Genomic DNA, 14582 nt, shown 5'->3' with positions numbered 1-14582 from the left:
CTAGTGTTTTCCCCCTTTTTTATTAGTTTTCTGATTTTTAATTATTGCAAAGTTCCCCTTCAAAAGAAAACCTAGTTCTGCATCTTAAAAAGTGAAAAAAGCAGTGTTACAAATTTTCACATACAAAAGGAAAATAATCTGTAAGTGGCACTCCTAGACTTCCTCAACATGTGTTTGACCCTGCAGTCATTGACTAAAGTTTTCACATGCAGTTAAAAAATCATGCTTTCTGTACTATTTTTTATGAGAGGATCATGAAGCACCATACAAGAAAAATTGAGCATCACAGAAGAAAAAATACAACTCTCAGATAAAGTCTCTTCTAGGGCTCTGTCTCTGCAGAGTTTTTCTGGTTTGTTTTTTCTTCTGCCTATGCTCTCTCTGCTGCAAAGCCAGGACAAGCACAGAAATCCATTGGAAATGTTTCAGTAGGAATCTGTGGGGAATTTGGCTAAGAGCACAAACCTTTCTAAACTACGGAAATAGCTACGTCTTTAAAGAAAATAAAAAAAGGGCTTGGGGTACTGGCATTCATAGCTCAGACAGCACACCCTGCTGTAGTTCCCAACTGCTGCAGCCCCAGCTTGTGGCTACCACAACACCACTTGGCTAAAATAAGGTGGCAAATCAAGAGTCTTCCCATTGGGGGTACGGCTCAGTGAAATCAGGTTTTGACTGATGTGCTTTAAATCCTCCTTCCCCTCCCCTACTCCACCTTCCCCCCAGGTAAAAGAAGCCATCTCAGTCCAAGAGTGGAGTTTTGCCTCTGGAGGTATTTGACAGCTCCACTACCCCTCACTGCCTCACTGGCACCCATGCCCTCAGCCAGAGCCATTGATGTTGATCTGAAAGGAAAATGCCACTCCCTGAGCTGGCCATCTATGTGGCATGGGGTTTGTGAGGGGCTATGAATTTTCTCTGGAGCTTTGCAGTCAAGTAATGGCCTAACTTGATGTCATTTGGGCTCTTTGTTTGGAGGGGATTTTTTGACCTTGTGAGTTCACAGAGTGAGAAGGTCTGGCAAACACCAACTAAAAGTGTCCTCGTGTGGTCCCTGCAGCTGATCCTTTCTCAGGAAATGGCAGGAAAATCCTGTGCCAGTCAATGCTATTGCATGTGCAGTTATGTGTGTTTCTTAACAATGCCAGTGCTGAAAGACTAAATATGGATTAAAAACCAGACCACTAAAAACTAAAGGAAGATTATGAAGGAGAAGAGAAATGGGAATACTGTCCTTAGACAAGCCTTCATGTTGTACATTTTTAAGTGACCTCTTGCAGCATTGCCCAGTCATACCCTAGTGGGAAAAAACCCTACCCTAAGCACAAAAACACCTGAGATTTTTTGAGTACAGACTTCTGCAGGAGAAAATTACTCTTTTAAATATTTTTAACATTAGCTGCCCTGGATCTTGCACCAATCTGTTTTCTACATTTTCTTCTATGGCCTTTGTTAGTTCTTCTTAACAGCTTTCTTCACTCGCACCTTTCCTTTCCTTTGCATTTCATCTCTCTTGTGTAATGTAGGTCTCTGATTTCACGTGGCACTTTGCTAATTACTCTATCCCTTGTTATCCAGCTGTAGCTGTCTCACAAGGCAGTGTGTTTTCTCTTGCAATGAAGAGCTGATTCTGTGTGTCCATATGTTGCCTTTAACATACAGATCACAAACTTCCTCCTTGTGGTTGCTATTAGGGAAGGGGGGAAAAACCCCAAGTAACTGTGGAAAAGAATATGGATGCATTTATTTGCTTTTGCCATTTTTATCCCAAAGTGTTTGTGCTGCCACATCCCAGCCATGCTAATCGTTAGTGTTTCGTTAAGATTAAGGGTCGCTGACTCCTGGTGTTCTCATTCCCAGGCTGGCTCCTTACAATCTCCGTTAATATAAAGGAGCAAGTGGCGGTAGATTGATTACATGCAGGCTCTTATTATTAAGCAGAACAGAAAAGAAAGGAATTTCAAAATATAATCCTCCACTCCCAGGAGTATTTGTCTTGTTCTCCATGAAGTTAAAGGTCTGAAATAATGTGCCCATCAGGAGCTCAATGTTGCATGTCCATGCCAGTTGGTCCAAGGGCTTGTTATGATGGTAATGACCTGCTGAAACGTGAGCTTTGATGGCAACAATACAATTGCTACCAGCTCACCCGCTGGGAGAAATATTTTATTATTGTCAAATGCCCTCCACAGAGATTTGTTTTGCCTGTTCCTGTTTAAATTAAATTCAGAGCAGAACTGCATTACTATTTCTCTAGAGTATATTTGAAATAAACAACTAGTCTCCAAATTTAGGATTCCTGGTTAGTTTAAATTTTCTTATTAGCAGAAAAATTACAATAGGTGACAACATAGCGGCAGGAATATTATTATGGCAGTCATATGAGAGATTTACACACTGAGAGCATGGCCTAAAAGCACAAAAACTCCCTTCTACTTTACAAATTCCATCCAAATTAATAATTAACTGTGCCATAAATTCTGCAGCCTTCAAGCATGATGTCAGTGCTCTTCTGTGTCACACTAGAGGAATTTTGTCATAAGACTAAGTGGTGTTCTTTATGAAGAGTGTTACTTATATGTAGAAAGTGGCCCAGGAAAACAGCCCTTGCCACTCCATATTACGGCAGCTCAGTGAACAAGTGACAGCAGGACTTCAGAGTCATTTACTGCTGCTTTCTCAAGGCAAAACTATCTCCTTACGCCTGTGTGAAACAGAGCAAATTTTGTTCCACATTAAATGGGCCAGATTATCTCTTCCACAAGCTAAAGAGACAACTCTAAATCCCAGCTCATGTAATTTCCTTCAAAATTGTTCTGCTTGGGCTGGGTGTTCCCAGGAGCGCCACCAGCAGAATTATCCGGCAATTCAGCTGTACTTAAATTGGCAGATGTTGGAGATTTAAGACAGTCCTGGAGCCTTAGCACAAATCCTCCACTTCTGTGCTGCCTCGTGGCCTCCCCTCCCTCTCCAGCCCATGCCACAGTGGCTGCCCACTGCCAGCACTGATCCCGTGAACTGCCAAGCTGACGGGCTCTGCCATCCCTGCCTTGTCCAATCCAGCACCCACAGCCGGGAGGGCAGCACGAGATGTGCTCTAGGTTTGCATCTCTTCCTGCTTGCAAACAGGCTCTAACCCTGTGTTTGGCATTCCAGGGGACCAGTTGTGCACCTGTTGTTTGCCTTTTCCCTGTCTCCCAAGTGCTCATGCTGGTGAAAAGCTGCTCCATCTAAAGGGTGGGTGATTTTTGTGCCCTGCTTTGCTGACAGAAGCATTTCCCAGAGAGGCACTTGAGCAGCGCAGCGCAGGCATCTGAACAAGAGCAGGGTGACAGCAGTGAGACAGGGAATGGTGGGAGGGCAAGTTATCTGCCCCACCTCAGGACATCCATTAGAGGAGCTACCACACACCTGCAGAGGGAGGAACACTTGCAGGGGAGGGGAGGGCTGCTGGGAAAACCTCCCCTGCAGCAATGCCCCATCACCTGCCCTTCCCAGCTCCTTGACAAGCTGCCAGCCACCCATACCAGCCCTGGGCTGACGGGCGCAGAGCAGGGGCTATTGGAGCCAGACTCACGAGCTGGTGGAGCTGAGGTTGGATGTCTTTTGCAAACTTTGCCCAGCTGGGAGTGTGGGGAACCTGCTGCAGCAGGCCCTCAAAAGGCTTTTTAGAGAGAGAGAGTTAGAGGGTAAATGGCAAGTGAAAGGGGTTAAAAGAAAAAATATTTTTAAATCACAAGTGCCTTATGAATCGCACTCCTAACACTCTCCAGTTCAATCTACCATGCTCTATCTAATTTCACAGCTTCATTGGGAATGGCCACAAGGTGAGGGACTGGCAGTATGAGGAAGTCAATAAGGGCAGAATTCTCATACCAGGCTGTGAAGGAGTCACAGAAGTGCCAGTGTAACTTGCCAGAGGTTAACTTGGGGTCTGCAGGGCTCCTGGGTAGTACTGAATGGAAAACCTCCATACCATCCTCAGTAGTTTCCTTCTTCACTGCAACGCTGATTTAAATGAAAAAAGAAATACCTGGGTCTGAATCCCAGGGAACATCTCTATATTCTGACATAGAAGTATTTCAGTCTTCCCTGGGGTCTGCAAGCCTCCCACCCCTCACACTCTCCAAGTGCACAGGTCTCTCTCTCTCTAACTACAGCTGACCCTTCACTGAATATTCTGCCCATTCCTGTGTAACACAAACACCTTAAAGAATGAGGTGTCTATAGCACATCTGAGTTGTACAAATTAGTCAGAGGCATGGAATAACCTCCTCTAGCAGGGGCTGAATCCCAGGTCATGCCTGTGGCTTCCACCTCACTTAACTCCCGGCAGGTTGTTCAGCATTGCCGTGATGAAATCTCAGCATAATCACACAGCCACTTTCTGTCATCGCAAAAGAAGTTATAAGAATACCCTCCCCCAGCCCAGCCTTTTCACTCCTTCTTTCCCTCCAGTCTCCTTGTTCTCCTCCTCTCTGCAGGACCATCTCTGTGTCACCAATGATATTTTCCTTCCAGAAAGGGTGCTTTCCCCATCCTGTGGCTCCCAGCTCTGAGCTCAGGGCTCCAGCCCACATTGTTATTTGTGTCAGGAAGAAGTAGCAGCATAAAGTTCATTTGGGCTGGCCCTGGGGATGCCATGGAATAGAAGTTACTTATGTCCGATGGTCCATGAGAGTGGTCCTTAGTGGATACTGCAGATGCTCAAGTTCAGGCTTGAGCCCAGGCCTCATGAAGAATATTGTAGTGTAGTCTCAGCAGATAGATGCCTTTAGTTTTTATCCTCTCTGTCTGGTTGTCCATGCAGCCTCCATGAGACTTCCTTGCAATCAGCTTTCTCTGAAAGGGCTCTTTCCCAAAATGAGTGACACTATCCCACCTCCCCACACTGTGCTGTGGTTTAAAGACACTTTTGATTCTCCCCCATTCCCTAGCTGGCTCAGGGTGACTGGCTCAGGGTCAGCCTACCTTAGCAGTCATATATTACTCCAGATGAGATTGAGATCAGCCATATTCTAGAACATCTAGAATGTTGATTCCTTTTCTCTGCTCCAGGTACCCTAAAAACCACAGCCCAATCCTTGTCCAAGAGGGGCTGCTTCTGCTGAGTTTAAATGTACAGAGTGCAACACACAGAGCTTACATCAGTGCCAGTGACCTGGTCACCTGTGTTTTCCAAGGTGCAGCAATGGAGAGAAGGAATACAAATCTCTATTAGTAAGTTTCTCTCTTGCTCTGGTTTGCGTGGACTGGCTCTTTTCCATCTGTAGAGTGCAGATATGATCCCATGTCCCACTAAGACTGTGAGACTGTGGGAAATTATGAACCAGTCCATGTATATAAACAAAGACTGATACTGTCCATGCATTCCACTCCTTACAGATGGATACAAACAAACTGTGGTGGGAGGGAATAAGTAATTCCTTGAGCCCGATTCCAGATGTTGTAAGGCAGCAACGAGTGATGCAGACAACTACAGGGATGCACTGGTTTGGCTTTGCATCTCAGATTGGACTGAAATGAAATAGTTCTTCAATTTTTTTCTATGACTCTTTGTCCTCTCTCATTATTATATCTTATCCTCTGACTACAGCAACAACAAAAAAATTGTCTTTGATATATTTGAGATTGTGGTATGTTGATGGATTTTGGGCGAATTGTTAAGATGGGCCTTGATAATGCTGTAAGATGTAAACGTGCCTATACTTGCAATATATGAGGTTTTACATAGTTCCTACATTGATTCCCTTGCTCCTTTGTCACCTCGACAGAGACCCACTCACAAGGTGACCATGACAAAAGTCAACAATGGAGAGGGGTACCCCTTCCCCCTCCTTCCCCATACTCCTTTACATTGACCAAATGTCTTTCTAAATGACTTGCTGAGCCAGGCTATTCTTATATCTTACATATAAATGGACTCTGTCTTACAACCAGAAGATTCAGGAGGAAAAAAATTTCAGCTCCCAATGTGAAAAGATTAAGGTCGGTCACTTTACACTACAAAACCCTTTCACCAGAGCAGCGTAACAAAAGGATCCACGAGCCTATTCCCATGGTTTATAGCTCCAAGAAAAACAAGAGAGTCTACTACATCCTTTTAGGACTGTACCACTTCTTTATAAACGCACAACAGAAACAGCTGGGCAGAGGAAGGTGATATTGAATAGGAAACAAAGCTGACTTGCCTCCCTGCTTCCATTAACTTACTGGTATTTCTTTAATGGGAAGAACACATGCAATCTTGTTCAGCGTGAGAGATTCCCAGAAAATGTATCACATTTTGGATCCCATTGGGTCACCCTGCAGCAAATGCAGTGCTACTTGGGATCCAAATCCCCACAATGGGTGGCTCTGAGCCTTTATTCCTCTTTGTTTCATGCATGTGTCTAAAAGCAGGCAACAGAAGCTGTGTGGCTCAATACCTGTGCAGCACAACACGCTCCTTGGACTGCCACAGTTTGAAAATGCCATTCATGAAGTCAAATGCTCTTAACAGATGTTTCAGCTTAAAGATAAATTAATTTTATTTGGCACCGTGGCCCAGCCAAATTGCACTTCTTTCAGTAGACTTCATTTTGGCAAAGCGATGAGTATCAGAAAGGACTTACCTAATGCATAAAAAAATCTATTTAAATTTATAGACCATGCCAACAGCAATAGGGATCTGGAGCAGAGTTTGGTTAATATAGATAAACTAATGGTGGCCAGAAGGGGTAGCATACAGCAGTCATCAAGCATGCCCATGGATTTGGAAGAATCTGAAGATGAGAAGGTCATGTCCATGTTAGAAGAGGGAGGTAAAATCTGCAGAAAGGAAAAGAGACCTAAATATGAAAGAAAATGCAGCTGTGGCAGGGGGAAGAGAGAAATATGGACAGAAAACAGCAATGTATGTAGGAATGGAATATGTATAAGGGAATAAATGCTCCAGTGTGCTTTTTTGTTATGTTCATAACAGCCTACTACTCTTGGAGGGAATTGGAGTCAATGCAGCTATATTCTGGTGTTATTATCATTAGTAGTAGTATTAAGCCAGTGCAGAATATTAATGGGGCTAACAAGGCTAAGCAGGTAGGAGGCAGATACTGGGATAAAGACGTATCTTAACAACAAATCACAACAATACTCTTTGATTTTGTGATACAGAACAAAGGGCGGCCGGAGCTGGGTTCCCCTCTGGAACTGATGGGGCTGTCAGGATCTTTGTCACACCTGTGACAGCAGGAGGCCTCCAGGTGCTTTAGCCTAATTTGCCCTCATATGGTATCAGTTTCAGTGATGCCCCGGGGCAATGAAGTCTGAGGGAAAGGAGGTCCCCACCCCTCTGCATTTAAGGCAGAAAGAGAGAAATTGGGTTTTTTTGCTAGATTTAGTCAGGTGTCGTTCAGCCCTTGGGTAGAAGATGTGGGGTGAAACAATGTTTACTCTGACCTGCCAGGCACTCTCAGAGATGGATGCTGACGCTATTCAGGAGCTGCTTAAAATCCAGTAGGCTGGTGGTTTGTTTTAACTACAGTTAAAAGCCTGGGCAGATTACCACTGTTTGGACTGAGTAGGCAATGGAGCACTTTATCAGCATGTTCAGTGGAGGTACTTCTGAACTGAAGGGCTTAGAAGAGGGATTGGAAATCCATGAAAAAAAAATCGGTGGGTGGGCACAAACAATAGCGACCATGTTACAAGGTACCGAGCCTTTAATTAAATTCACGGGCTGTCCCATAAAGCCAAGAGAGTAAAGCCCCATCCTGGTCAATGTGCAAAATGTTTTGTGCACTTTGGCAGCTGCAGCTGAACTGAGTGAAGGCAAGATGTGTGTGTCCATGTTCCACCTTCCATATAGGCAGCTATTTATGGAAGCTAATTAGCCCTTTAGGAGTGGTGTTAATGTATATTTGTGGGACACAGGATTAGAAAGCAGAAGGCCTCAGCTTGTTGGAAATCAATTTTAATATCCCTATGGCTCTGGTAGTGTGTCAATATACCATATACATGCCTTCGAGAGGCTTCTCTTTTGCAATTAAATCCCCCCGATTTACTGCAGACGTGACACTCAGACTTAAAGGGCCAAGGAGGGGTTTTATTCTCAAGGAAAAAGGAGGAACCAACAACAGTGTTCAGAGATTCCTAATCATAACTGCTTAATTCTCTTACCTTAAGGGTTATTATCAGATTATAAGTACATATTTGTTGCTGAAAGATTGACATTTGGCAGGGACAGTATTTTTGCTGATTTGGACTTGTCTCTGCATTTTACACATGCAGTGTTACTTCAGCTCCTTGGCTTGTCTTCTGAACTCCAGCCCTCAAACTGAAGGGATGTGTCTGTGCACTGGCATGAGGCATGGATATTGAGGTGGGCACTGAAACCTTTAAAGTAACAATAAAAAAAATACTTCTATATCTGCCTCTTATGTAAAGCTTCCTCCTGTTTGCCAAACACATTGAAAGAATAAAACTGCTATGCTTTATCCAGTGGCCCACAATTTGTTTTGAATTGTGGCTGCAGCTCAAGAGAGAGGAGGAAGAGAAACCTGTGTATGGGCAGGCTGGCTTTGGCAGCAGCTGGCAGGAATTGCACCATTGTCAGGGATTGATTTGTGGGGACAGTTTTTCACTCTAGGTCTTCTAAGAACCATGTTCACTCTCCTTTCTTTCAGCCTCCAGCTTGCTGCGGAGACTGCAGCATGGGTATTTGCTTCTTTCTGTTTTTTGGGTTTTTTTTCAGTTTCTTCTAAAATGATTTGCACTAGCTCCTGGCCAGAATACAGGATTTTCTTTAAAAGTACATGACATTTTTACACTGGTTAAATAAAGAAAAATCTTGTGTAAAACATGTTATACTTAGTGCACATTTAATACATTTTTGTAAGTATTTTAAGCTGAAGTAATTTTGCAGCAGTCTTGGCAAACACACCAAACCAGGTACAACTCATCTGCACAGATTAATTTTGTTCTCCAGCCCATGTCTGTGGGTTGGCAATCTTGCCATGCTTATTGATTATCAGACAAGACTACTAATCCCCTTAAGGTCATTAAGTGTACTTAATTAAAGAGCAGTTAGCAAGCTTCTCTTTACCAAGTTAATAGTGGCTGTTAAAAGTGATTTGTACATTACCAATATGGTAGCCATTAATCTAAAAGTCAATTTGTCATTTATATTTTCCCAAACAAATATATTCAGCCAGTTTTGAAGGTGGACAGAAAGCGTTCAACATCTGTTCTTGCCATTTGTGTAAGGAACAAAGTCTGCTTTCTTAAACTCTAAGGGTTAGGCTGCAGCAATTACCACCTAATCTCATCTCTATCTCATCGTCTTCTTCCGCCCTGAATTGGCAGGGGGAGGAGAGGCTAAAAATCTTGGGAATATTCAGTTCTGGCAAGTTTGACCAAAGGTAACCAAGATGGAAAAGCTCAGTCTTCTCTGACAGAAACCCTGAAGCTCTTTGTCTTTTTGACTGGTAGTTGGCACAGGAGAAGTTTCAGAGAAGCTTGGCATAAAAGAAGGGGCAGGCACTTATCTCTTCTCTGGGTGACCAGTGACAGGACCCGAGCAAATGGACTGAAACTGTGTTAGGAGGTTTAGGGTGGACATTAGGAAAAGGTTCTTCACCAGAGAGTGGCTGGGCACTGGAACAGGCTCCCCAGGGCAGTGGTCACAGCACCAAGGCTGACAGAGTTCAAGGAGCCTTTGGTCAATGCTCTCAGGCACGTGGTGCAGCTCTTGGGGTGCCGTGTGCAGGTCCAGGAGTTCAACTTGATGGTCTTTGTGAGTCCCTTCCAATTCAGGATATTGTCTGATGCTGTGAAAGTCAAGGAAGAAGGCTGAGGGATCAGTCAGGGTGAGTTAACAGATAAGGAAGAGTAATCAGAGATATTGATGATATGGGAGGGAAAGTGAATACAATGCTATAGGAATTTGAATTTCATTGGTCTGTGAATATCAAACTCAATTTTTTTCATTACTGAATGCAAACAGAAATACATAAAAGTTTCAATATGATATATTTCAAGATTAAATGTATAATTAAATACATAACATTTTCTGGCTCTTAATGCATATGCAATTTGTTTGAGAGGCATATATAGACCTAACCTTCAATATGGATCTTGCTTCACCACCAGAAACCTCTTGCTACAATTAAAGCAAGCATTCTTTACCAAACCTTGACACATCTGTCATTTTCTCTCTCCTACAGATTTAAATATGTAATTTAAGATGGAAAGCAAGTGTATCTAGAAAATTATGACCCCTCATCTGAGCTCCTTTTAGGGTGCAGGGTAGCATGAGCATTGCTCTGGGGCTGGTGATGTAGAGGTGTGGTCATTTACAACAGAATAGTTGCTTCTGAGCACACCCATCCCTGCCTCAAGTACCTCCAAACAGTGCTTGGTGGGGCTCTTCTGGAGAATTGTCAGCCAGTGAGGAAAGCAGTTGGTTTCCCTGTTTGACCTGAACAGGCCACTTGGCAAGAGTGGAAAGTTAAGTTCATGGGACTGGAGGAAATCTCAGGGTAGAGAACTCACCTGTAGAATATTTTAGACTTCAGAAACTTGCAAGGATAAAATGTCAGTCAGAGAAGTATTGTTTTAACCCATATTAAGGCTCATTTATTTGCCTACAATATTTTATTTTTCTGCTGTATCTGAGATATATATGTATATAAGTCTTTTACAAAGGTAGACCTCGTGTTATAACCTTCTTTTCCCATTAAAAAATGGATTCCATACTTGCCAATGGGATAAAATTCTCATTTTGATCTCTATGATGCAAATATATCCATAAGCCAGGATAAAACATTATCTGTCCTGATCACACAGACAGTGTCATTCTGTGATAACACCTGCATTTGAGAATTTCTTTATAATATTTTTTTTGCTTTACTAATCAAGCCTGTTTAGAAAGTTATCAGGCACCTTGACTTATGGTGAAGGTCTGTCTTTGGCAGAAGTACTGATGTACATATTTTGCCTGCTCCAGTCTATCAGCAGGGCTTTTTGTGACGATGTTGGAAATCAGACCTTGTTTAAAAAAAGAAAACAAACAAACCAAAACAACAAAACAAGTGACACACACAACAAAACAAACAACACAAACAAAAAAACCCCCAATAAACCCAAAAAACCCCAAACCCATGATACAAGTAAACACCAAATGTACCAAAACAATTTTGCTCAAAGTGAATCAATTCTCCAATTAAGCTGAAGGTTTGGCAGCATAAAAAGATAAGAAAACAAGGGTTGTGCAGAAAATTAAAGAGGGGAGAAATTTGTAGTGGAAGGGAGGAACTACTGTTTTATTATTGGTTTTTTATTATTATTTCATGCTGCTACTGGTGCTGAGAAAATGTATATGGGTCTGTTCAGGCAAGGTGGAACAAATTGTGTGAAGCAGTGCAGTGCCCACCTAGGAACAGAAGTTTATTTTCTGTGCTTAACACAAACTTAAGAGTGCAATCTATATTTTACACTTAAATTAATTCTTTAGGTCAATCACATTAGAAAACCATAATAATTATTATTTGTGTGTAACGAAGGAGAGAGAATGCTTTTTAGTTGTGAGGCTGTCTTTTCTTTCTTGCTGCTTTTTTTCTTCTTTTTTTTTTTTTTTTTTTTTTTTGCCAAACCAGCATCTCTCCTGAAAAATCGTTTGGTTCCCACTAGGGTGCCAAGGAGAGGTTTTTCACAGCAATGGGCAGGGACAGCAACAGACTTGAGGCTCAGCTGGAGCACCTGTGCAGTCATCTTAATTTTGAAAATGTATATACTGGTAAATGACAGAGCTCCCTCCCCCAAATACATTTAATCTGGAAATTTCCAAGCAGCTTATCTGCTAACAATCTTTTAATATTCTATTTATTTATTTAATATTGTTGCTTGGGCTGCTCATATAATCAGATAAAGGTCATTAAGCCAAATTTATGATTAAATAGGATAAAAATATTTATTCTCTTTACTCAGCCTAATAATGTTATAGCTTATGCTGACTAGATATTTCGATATTTCAAATGAAGTTACTCCATTTTTCAAATATCATAATTATATGAAAAAGCTATATTATCTCATTGTGAGGATTACTTTCCACTACCTTATCTGCCATAATGTATGCACATATTGGCCTTCAGATTTCCTCGTGCTGCTAACTGCAGACATTCCTCTAAGTCTCCCATCTGGTATCTGCATTAACCTCCCCATAGTTTCATTTTGTTATTTTATTCCTTAAGTCATTGTTAAGGATTTAAGGGACTGTTTGTCAGACTTTTTCATGTTCACTTGCAAAACAGAGTATCGAGTGTTTTCTCTTTTAATTGCAGCCAAATTGTTTGTGATATGAGACTGTCAGAGGGTAAAGCAATTGCTCCATGATTCCAGAATACATTAAGGGAAGAGTATTCTTTCAAAACTCTGTTCACTAAAATGAAATTGACTTCAGCACCTATCTCAAAACTATGGATCCTTGCAGGCTTCCTGGTTTGGGAAAAACAGATCTTAAGGCCACCCTAAGGCAGAGTGCACCTCACATCTCCAGCCCTTGTAAGAGCTCTGTGGTATTTGAGTGTTTTTGAGAGCAAAGCTCCTGTAGTTCAGGCTGCTACTTTTTTTGGCCAACTTTTTTCCTCTTTTCAATTGTCTATGACTTTGTCTTGAGAGAGGCCTAATTAGAAACTTGTAACAGCCACAGCTAATTTGGTGGGGTTTGTGTAAATGCAGACTGCAAAGGAAAGCTGAGTTCCTCAGCCAGTCCCTATTGTCACAGGTAGCTGGCTGGTTAACTCCAGTTTCTAAGGTGCTGACAGAAATCTGAACCCTTCCATGTGTGGTAGACTCCTAGAAAAGAAATGATGATGTGACCAGCCCAATGCAAATGACACCATCCTAGGCTGGATGCCGAGGCTGAGCCTCATTGTGACAGACTAGTGACCACATGGTAGCAGAAAATTTAAAAAGTGGCAGAAAAAGATAAATTTTATCCATAAAATATTTTGTGGTAGTCTATTTTAAAGGTTCCCAAGTAGCTACAAAGCAAGAGTACAGCCTAAATTTCAAATAAATAATTTATTCACCTTTTTTATCCTGAAATTTTCTTATAACTAAATTGCCAATTCTTTGTAAGAATTGCTGTCTTAGTTCACCTCCAGATTGTCTGCTGTCTTGACTCTCTTCCTATAGAAACCAGACAGTTTTCTCCTCAATGCTGACTTCTGCCTTCCCCTTCATTGCCCAGGTTTTTTAGTTTCCTGTTCTCTCAACAGCTGGTCTCAATTTCATCATCCAAAACTTCATTTCTCTAGGCAATCAGGCAAATGAATTGTCTTCATCCATGTTTAAAACAAATTCATTCTGAATTAGTCTGTGCCCCTTCAGTGTTAATTTTCCATGACTATTATAGTCATTGAGCTTTATGGCATGAACACAAGCAAATATTGAGGGCTTAAATGTTTTTCAGTGAATTTTAAATTGTGAACTATATCTTCAGCAGTGATCTGAGTCAGTAGGAGTCTTTAAAGCCAAGTGCTAGGGTTTATATGACGTAGTGACAACTGTAGCATTGTGTCCTTGTGCCAGTTGAAGAGCTGACCTGTAACTAGTCAAATAAGTTGCTTCAAATTATTAATATAAACAATTTGTTAAAAAAAATTATTTAAATTACTCAGCTATGGAACCAAGAATGTTAAATGTAGCTAAGTATCACTTCAGTGTAGCCTGAGATTGGCATAAATGAGATGTTTGCTATTTTGTTCTGGGATAATTGTTTGAAAATTATCTAATGATCATTGCAGTAGTAAACATTTAAACGTGAGATGCCCTGAAGAATTTTGTAGTTGATTTGGAGAACCTGGGAATCTCATGCATCCATAAAGTTTGAGAACACTTCTGAGATAGAAGTGAGATGCATCTCTGACATATGACTCTTCATCTGAGGAAGTCAAATTATGAATCTTAGGGAGTCAGTCAGCACCTGAAGGGGTGTCTTGGCTCCTCCTCTGAACTATTCTCCAAAGGAACCTAATTTAGGCAGATCAAATTATTCTTCAGAAAAGCCTCACTATCTGCACTCAGTACAAAAGGCATAAAAACCTTTTCATCATGTATTTAAAACTCTTACAACCTTATTCTACCTGCAATCGCTTAGCTGAAGCTTATTTCACAGTTCTTAACATTCTCCCCTGAACAATTAGGGTACTGAAAAATACTGTCAATCTTTTGCTTAATCTTTGAAGAAAAATGGAAAAGGAATGTATGAAGTGTTGCTTCAGTCTTATGCATATATTTTGGGAATGTAGTATTAGATGATGGAAGTATTTAATTCCTTGTCAACTTGATCCAGTTTGATTTGGTGATGAGGAAATTATCATTGTGTGGTGCTTCTATAAAAGTAAATTCAGCTCAGGATATGTGAGGAGACAGTGTAAGTGTCCAAATGAAGCAGTTCCACTGAACAGATGTCTTTGTCACAGAACTTGTTGGCTTTTTAGAGAGAAGTAAAATGCTAAGAAAACATGGACTGAGTTACTTCTACAGAGATCAGTACTCCACATCCGGGTTAAAGTATGTTGACAACCTGTCCATGGATACTT

The sequence above is a fragment of the Motacilla alba genome, chromosome 3, assembly GCF_015832195.1.
Source record: "Motacilla alba alba isolate MOTALB_02 chromosome 3, Motacilla_alba_V1.0_pri, whole genome shotgun sequence".
Classification (NCBI taxonomy): Eukaryota; Metazoa; Chordata; class Aves; order Passeriformes; family Motacillidae; genus Motacilla; species Motacilla alba.
Note: the sequence above shows the minus strand (reverse complement) of the source record.